The sequence below is a fragment of the Pinus tabuliformis genome, chromosome J (genome assembly GCF_031772625.1).
Source record: "Pinus tabuliformis cultivar Carrire ecotype Pingquan chromosome J, CPIR1, whole genome shotgun sequence".
Taxonomy (NCBI): domain Eukaryota; kingdom Viridiplantae; phylum Streptophyta; class Pinopsida; order Pinales; family Pinaceae; genus Pinus; species Pinus tabuliformis.
The window spans coordinates 1474270918-1474280330 of NC_142295.1; positions in this window are offsets into that span (position 1 = coordinate 1474270918).

The following is a 9413-nucleotide window of genomic DNA, read 5'->3' on the forward strand; positions in this document are numbered from 1 at the left end:
ATTTTTGTTTATTTCCAAGAAGGGATCAAATCCCGATTGTAAACATTATGTGCAGCATAGCCTGGCATGCCTAAACAGCTAGTCTATGAGACAGTTGGAGCTCAAGTGAAGATATTTTGTAAACTGTAATCCAGGCTCACCGTCTTCTTATAAATAGGGGGAAGAAACACTTAGAAAAGGTTCCAGAATTTCGCACCCACGATGTCTGAATTCTGAGATGCCACTTTGGTTCTATTTGCTTGTTCATGGGGGAGTATGATAAGTAACATTACAGATATAAACAAATCAATCAACATGTTTACCATAACAAACTCATAGTTCTGGATAATAGTGCATGATGTACGCACGTATGCCCTACAATTTAAAAGACCTCTTCATTGGGACAGGTCTTGATACATCGTATACATGTACCCTTCTCATAATTCCTTAAATTCATTAATCAATGGTTGGATATAGACATCCATTCTCTTCCCCTATCTTCTACCTAGGACTCCAAGAACTAGCGTAAGATGTCCATTCTTCATGGACAACTATAGGGGCGGGGGGTATTGTTATTGCTCACTACCACTAGTTAAACAATATAGTTGGTGTTTTGGAGGGAATATAGTTTAACTTCATCCATGTCTATGCTCAATCAAAGGTCATGTATCTGATATATGTTTCATGGATATTGAATATGTTAGGATACACATAACTCCCAACTCACTTCTAAGTGAGGCATGCCACCCCTACAACATAGCTAAATTTTTTTCAATGAAAGAGCCTTTGAATCCGATCATGTATCTACTATATGTTTCATGGATATTGAATATGTTAGGATACACATAACTCCCAACTCACTTCTAAGTGAGGCATGCCAACCCTGCAACATAGCTAATTTTTTTCAATGAAAGAGCCTTTGAATCCGGTCATGTATTTGCCAGCCCTGCAACATAGCGAATTTTTTTCAATGAAAAAGCCTTTGAATCCTTGAAATTATAGGAATGTGCCCCAATATCTTATGAGAAGGACCATGTGCCTTCCCCTTGTTTTTTGATTTCTAGTAATTGTCATGCCCGCATTTTGGACATAGCTCTTTGTCTACATGTTCGTCTCTGTAACACCCCTTTTAAACTCCAAGTTTTGTAATACATAACTAAAACTAATAATATTGTAATGAATAGCATGGGTACTTTGATAGAATTCATTTGATGTAAATATTAACTCTTATTTAATATATTGCTAAAGTTGAAGAAGAGGGAATCCAACACATATCTTGATGCCCGAAGGGAATGTCGTAAGGGAGATTTGGGAAGTTTTCTATCTTACCTAAATTAATTGTCTTGGCTTTTAATTTGAAAGCCAAAATCCCCAATTGCTAGAAATTATGAGAATAATCAGGGGGAATGGTATTGAACTGGACCTAGAGTATGGGCTCTATAGCCATTCTAGAGACTTTTGATTGACTACACAACTCAAGGAGGGACTCCATATTCTCATGCTAGGTACTATACATGTGAGTGAATAGAAAAAGGGAAGAGCAAAGAGATAAGCAACGAGAGAGAAACCACGGAATGTGTGCTAATGAACTAGTGGAATTCGTGAGCAGAAATTGAACCATGACATTGGAAAAAAGGTGAAAAACAACCCATTGAGTCACAACAAACAAATATGGAGTTGTAATCTTAGTTAAATTGATTAAGTAAATCAATAAGGAATCCTTCAACACGAATGCGGGAGCTACAAGGAAATTTTTGAATGGTTTGCCCTATTCAAGCTTGAAAGGAATTGAGAAAAGGACAAGCATCAAGGAACTGCTAGATCAGTGAAGGGATCCATTTTCTACTATGCAAGCCCATGGTGTGCATACTTTAATGTGTAAATAGGCTCGAAATCATAATTGAAAAGTAGAATCATGATTTTTATATGTGAAGGAAAGTGGCTTTCATGTCCTCTAACTTGATTTGAAATCTATGGAACCTTGAGAGAAGGTTCCTCTTAAGGCATTGGATTTGGCTCAGGGTTGCCAATTGCAAGAAATTTGTAGTGTAGCTATGTCTATGGTTAGGTGGAGAGTGGTTCTCCCTTCTTCAATTTCCAACAAGCATAAGTGAATCAAATAAGTGTACCTATTTATATGTTAATGAAATGCAATTATTGTTCAGTGTTTCATGATTATTCTTATTAGTTAACAGGTACTGAAACATCTATCGACTAACAGATTATTCTTATTAGTTAACATATGTTATAAGTTCGAGTGTTATGAGTGGAATTTTTATTTTCCCGGTGGCTTGATGACTCGATCGATAGAAACATTAGTCAGAAAGACAGGTCTGTGTCACTTAACGATGCATTAGTTGGGCACTGGGACTTCATGTTGTCGAACTATCGATGTCAAAGTATCGTTTGTTGGGTTGATTATGATCGGGTATTGGAGGTTGGGACATTGACTATCAAGTTATTGGATATTAGATGATCAGGTATTGGAGGTCGAGGCACCGACTATCAATTTTCCTCTCGATACTAATAGAACGCGATAATGTTTTGATGTGGTAGGTCAACAAGGCTTGCTGACATGGTGGGTTGATGTGGCATGATGTTGTTGGAGGGGGGGACATGAGGGAAACATGAATGCCACATGTTTTCTGCATGGCAATAATAATGCTAACAAGGCACCTAGAGGAAAATTTTCAAAGTTGCTCTTTACAAGTTCGAATTTGGATGAAATTTATATTGTTAGAAAACTCTCAACAAGAAAAAAAATGATGGTGGTACAAAAAAAATATGGTTAAAAGAAGCGGGAATTTGACAACCCCATCTCCATAAGTTAACCATGAAAGTCAAGCTTGGATAACATGTATCCTTAACAAGGCATTGAGGGACTAAATATGTTACAATATGTATTAAATTAAATCACTCAAAGATTTAATGACAATCTTTGAAAAGCCACTATTTTTTTATGTCATGTGTTTGCCAATAATAGCCCTCCATGAATAACGTGAAGTAATTAGCTTGCTTACTAAATGTGTTTCATAAGACCCATCAAAAGCCATTTTTTTGTGGCATTGATATCTCATCTTGAAAGTTTTTGAAATTAATTTGAAGCCCATCACACTCGTTTTTAAACTTCAACAATAATTTTAATCATTCACAAGGTAGAACTAGTATATTCCCTCATTCAATGACACCCTTCCATCTTAATTTGAATAAGTCAAAATGTTAAACAAAGACACTGACTATTTACTTTAATCTTATTTTAATTTATAATTATTATTTTTTTATGTAATATTAAATGACATTATAATATCTCCACCATACTGAGCTCAAGAGAAACTCTTGAGCTCAATAATATTTTAAGTAACAATTGTTTAAGTGAATTAAATAATTGCAATTTGAATTAAAAAATAAGCTTCATTTGAAATAATTTCCCAATTGTGTTGAAAAATACTAAACATTCAATATAATGTAAAAGTAGACACCACCGGTTCTTATTTTACAATGTCTGTAAGCCAAATAATTTTATTGTGATGGGAAGATATCTGGCTAAATAATTTCTTAGAGCCCTGGGGCACAAAGCCATCTCCACACTGAAACATAGGCACCCAAAATATCCTCATGCTCAAAGAGACTAAAATAGAAGGGGACGCCCTTCTTGATCTCAGAAAAGTAAAATGGAAAACAAAAGCCGACAAAGCAGTAAGTGCAAGGGGTACATGCGGTGGGCTTGCCACCCTCTGGGAGGAAGACAAATTCCAACTTGAGAGCTCCTTCCAAACGCAGCATTGGATTTACACTGAACTCTGACACCTTGCTAGCAAGATTACCTTCGCACTCTTTAACCTTTACATCCCTGTCCTCTATGCAGAAAAGAAAGATTGCTGGCAAACCCTGTCTAACTTCCTTGACGCTTATTCCCCCAAGAATATAATCCTAGCAGGAGACTTCAATCTCATCTTCGACCCAAAGGAAAAAATAGGAGGAATCAGTAGCAAGGACCACTTCCTTCCCTTCGTGGAAGATCTAATTCAGCAATGGGATTTATTGGACTTTAAGCCAAAAACAGGGCTATATACTTGGTCAAACAACAAAGTTGGGGCGGAGCACATATCAGCCTGGTTGGACAGATTTCTACTTCAGAGCACCTTCCTCTCCAAAGAGAAGATCATCTCCACCAAAATTCTGCCAAAGCTGACTTCATATCATAAACCCATTCTTTTGTTGTTTGAAGAAGAAGAAAAATTGGGGCCCATCCCCTTCCAGTTCAACCCTCTCTGGTCAGACAGGGAAGGGTTTATGGACATAGTCAAGAAGGCATGGTCCACCCCTATTCTTGGATCGCCCAGCTATGTGTGGGAACAAAAGCTAAAGGCCACCAAAACAACCTTGAAAGAATGGATAAAAAAGCCCTCAGACTCCCCCACTACGCATAGAAAGCATAACATCAAGCAACTACTTGATTTGCAAATGGACATGGAGCAGCAAGACATCACCTGCTCACAAATTCAGAATGAGCAAGAACTCCAAATCAGCACTCTATGCTCATTCAGAAAGGAGGAAGAATCCTTGAGACTCAAATCGCGTAAACTTTGGCTTGTGTTTGGCTACAAAAAATCAGCCTTCTTCCACAAGCAAATTCGAACTCGACTTTCTAGAAACCACATTGCTGAAATCACCTCATCGGATGGGGATGTCCTCATTTGTAAGTTGGATTACATTAAAGGAGATTCATATGGCTATTGTTCCATAGCGTCGCTAAGAGATAGTGGAGATTGTTTGTATGTTTACGAAGGAACTACCGATGAGTTTGATCGACTTGTAGGTCCATTTTCTAATTCACCTACTTGATAAGGTTAAATTATTTGGGGATCCCTCGTGTCATTGGATGTTCTTCTTAGAGAGACACATAAAAAAATTGAAGGGGTCTATTTAACAAAATCCAAAACGAAAGGGCTATGTGGTGGAGGGGTACATAATACATGAGCCATAAATTGACAACATGCATGATAAAGAGTAAGTCACATGTCTTTTGCCAAATTTATATGTAGCAACTATATACACTTTAAAAGTTCATAATACAAATTTGATCTCATACTATTCATTTGGAATTCTTGTATACCTGTGAATTCAAAAATTGATGTCGTTAGTAAATTCATTCCTTACAACATAAAGGCAACACAACGATGGGTTATCTTGTTTGAAGAGAAAAGAATGAAATGAGATAGTAATAGGAAATGGTTTAGAGGTTGAATGGTCGAAGCATGCCTTAATCATTTAAAAGAAAACATGCCAAAGACTTATCCCAACATTTGGGCGGTTGACCAAATCATAGAGAAATATGGCATGTCTAGTTGTTACCCATGTGCAGAAAAGAATACACTAAACACATGGATGGAATGCAATAAATTTGTAATAATATCTCTAAGCACCATGTGGAATTTATAATGCACATTTGAATTGTGACATGTATTATGTTTTTATTAATGGTCAAGTTATTAGATATATGACACCATTCTTTCTTCGCATTTTTATGGGTGCATTTGTTCCTATCTATGTGGGAATATGGGCATCATTTTCACATTCATGATGTCAATAATGGATACATCACACAAGATTTTGGATGGAATTAAAGATTGACCTAGCTAGTCGTGCTAACCATTGTGATCAAAACCTAACAGAGAGGAAATTAGGCTACATTGGAAATATGCAAGATATCTTGCAAGTGGACTTGTCATTTTTCCAATGTGTCATTTTTAGTTGCAAGTGGTGGGATACCTTTCGATCGAATAAATATAAATGAACATCATGATAGTGGGCTAATATGTAATAACTCTTCAAAAACATGGGGTGAAATTAAGGAGTTTCATGTTTCCTCAAAACAAAACAACCAAATGTTTTCTTACCTAGATGTGTTAGATGGGAATTGGTGGACAATATTGAGAGATGATCCAAGATGAAAAAACATTTCTGAGAACAATAATGTTAAGATGCCAAGCAAGGAAGAAAATCGCGATGATGAAAACAAAGAGTGATATGTAAATATTTTGTTCCAATATTTATATTATGAATGTTTCATTTTATTATGAGTATTTATAATTGCCCCACTATATTCTTTGCCCCTTCATTTAATAATGTTTAAGATAAGAAAAATTAACTACCATTTATAATTATCATATTCAAAATACATAGTAATTATCATATTTAAAATACATTAAATAATACAAGCGTAAAATAAGTTTTCAGATATTTTTATTATTGTATTTAGTGTACCCAACTTATGTTGTATTATATTAACATGTTAGTTTTTGAATCACTAAGCATTAATCGAGATATCACAAAGTTGATGATTATTTTATATAGGAAATATTTATTTTAAATTATGTATTGAATTGATAATAAAAAAATTGTCAAGTTCATTGAGTTCTCAAAGATTACTTCACGCTTGACATGTGGATTAAGAAACTATGACCTGGGGGAATTTAAGCCATCAAAATCACTCGGGGATCGCACCTGGCTTGGACCACACCAACCCTTAACATCGCTGGATTTTTTCCCACGAAGTTTCGAACCGATGACCTTCACATCATAGAGTGACTTAACATCATATCCCATCACCATCTATTCTACGCCCCATGGGATTTTAAAATGATAATATTAAAAAAATCAAACCTTAAATTTTTATTGTTTGAAAAAATTAAAATTAAAATTAATATATACTTACTTTAATGGAACTTTTGTTAACTAGGTTCTTCAATCATATTAACAAATATTTGGAATTAACGTTTTTATTTGTGGACCACATCATTTGTAGTTAATCAATATTAATAGCTTGAAATTATAGTGCTCGATAGGATTCCTTACCGTAATTATTATGCTTTAATTCTCATGGGATGAAATGAGGCATCTCACAATGATTATTATAGTTTGATGCTCATGGGATACCTCTCAATGATGATTATGTTTTAATGTTCGTAGAATCACATCAATGATGGTCGTCTAATCTAATTATATTTATACTACATGAGAAAATCATTAAAATTGATTTCAATGTCTCTTTAAATTTTATTTTATTTTAAATATGTTTTATTTATTTATTTTGTTTGCTAGGTAATGTGAGTCTTGAGATGACTCGAATGCCCAACCTGTGGCTTGAGTAGCCACAACCAATGCCATCTAAGCTGTCAAAATCACTTGGGGATCGCACCTAGCCTGGGCCACACCAACCCTTAGCATGACTAGATTTTTGTCCATGGCGTTTCAAACTAGTGACATTTTCATCATGGAGTGCCTTAGCAGAACATCATGTCATCGTCTGCTCTATGCCCTATGGGATTTTTTAAATATGTTTTAATATTTTATGCAAAAAATTATAATTATTTTCATGAATTATTATAGGAAGATTTAATGTCACAAAAAATAATTTTAGAAATCAATGAAATGATCAATCTGATTTATAATTACTCCTTTGGGAGTAAAAGAACATGATAGCTAGCATTGAGGAACATCTTTACAACAAACCAAATCATGCACCTCTAGTAATCCATCCATTCGAGGAACTATCGATATTTCCATGTCCTCTTAGTGGTTTTAGTTAACTTATGGTTTTTATACTTCACTTGGAATTTTCCAATACTTGGGCATAATGTACTGCATAATGTAATCTTGGTTAGCAGATCATTTTGTATATATATATACTTAGTTAGGGTTAGGCCTTTCTCATTTATTGTCGATATCCTTCTTGATGGTCATATTAGAGGTCTCTCCGGTCGCATACATATCCTCAACATGTATGCTCCATACAAAAATAGACCTGTTTTTTGGGACAAACTAATCTCATCTGGGATCTTTGGGATGGTGTCTCTAATCATTGCGGGGGACATGAACTGCATGATTGGCCTGGATGAGGTATGGGGAAGCTCCAGGACAATCGGCCCTATGGCGGAGGTGATCATATACGTTATTATGGAGTTCAATTATGTGGATATTTACCCACCCAAAGTGGTTCCTACTTGGGATAACGACCGAGTGGGAATGACATACATTGTGAAGAGACTGGACCATTTTATTATGCATGAAAAGGTTGTGGAGTGCCTGGGCAATGTTCAATCTGTGGTGATCAACAGTTTTATCTCTGATCATCAACCCATTTTATTATAATGACAGCGGGGGGAGTACAGGAAAGGTATTCCTTTTGAATTTAACCAGGTGTGGTTGGAAGACCTAGACTTTAATGATCTTGTGCGCTCTGTCTGATCTCGAGATGTGGAACAGGGTCTATCTCACATGGATCATTTGTTGGATAAGCTTGGTTTACTCCACGGGCAGGTAAAATCATGGTTGAAGAGGAAGAAATATGCTCTAAATTAGGAATTACAAGACATCATTAGAGAATTGGAGGCCATTCGCTTCCAGATGGCTTCACATGATCTCCCAAATGCTACATGTTGTCGTATTCACGGACTGGAGCTTAAGAAGAAGCATATACTCTCTAGTTTTGAATCCACCTGGCGCCTCAAGAGTAGGGCCATTTTGGATTCAGGAGGGGGACCGAAACACAAAATTCTTCCATATATTTGCTAATCACAGACAAAAAATTAATACTATTTGGGAGATTAGAGAAATCGATGGGATTTTGTGTCTGGCGCAAAACGTTGTTTGTAAAGTTGTTGTCTCAAATTTTCAGAAGGCCTACAGTGATCCGAATTTAAACAGGAATGCAACAAATTACAGATATGACCATAAATATAGAGATGAAAGAGAAATAATACTTCATTTGATTGATGTAAAACATTGAAATATGCTTACAAATAGAAATTAAAATAAACTAGCTCGGGCGATGGTAGCTTATCTTTAAGAAGAGATGTGGCAGCTACATGCCTCTGAACTATCTTACAATGAGGCTCAAAGGCCTATTTATTGTTGAGAAACAATGGAAAACCCTAAACATCCAAAAACCTAACCCTAGGAGATGAAGCGCCAAATTATGGGCCCCGTTTTGGGTAAATTGGTATATCAATTTCCCGGGGTCGTAACTTTAGCATACGATCTCCGTTTAACGCGCACAATACCTCGTTAGAAAGATCTATCCGAGGACTACAACTTTAAGTGAAAAATGTAGGGGCGTGGACTCATGTTGCTCCCATTTTTCCCAAAAAACGTCGTTTAGGGTCTCAAAACGGATCTGGATGTTCATGACCCAAAAAACTGCCAAAAATAGTAAATTGTGCTATAATTAAGGAAACTGAAAAATTGAAAGAGACAATTGTGGGGGTCCAAGTGGGCTAGGTGGGTGGCCACCAACATCCACCTGTATCATTCCTCCCCCCTTAGGAAGCAATGGTCCCCATTGCGTTGAGTGCCTCCGTCAGATGCATAAACTTCTGCTGAACTTGGTCCCTGGTGAGTTGTTCTGCAATCTCTGATGTTTCCAGTAATGG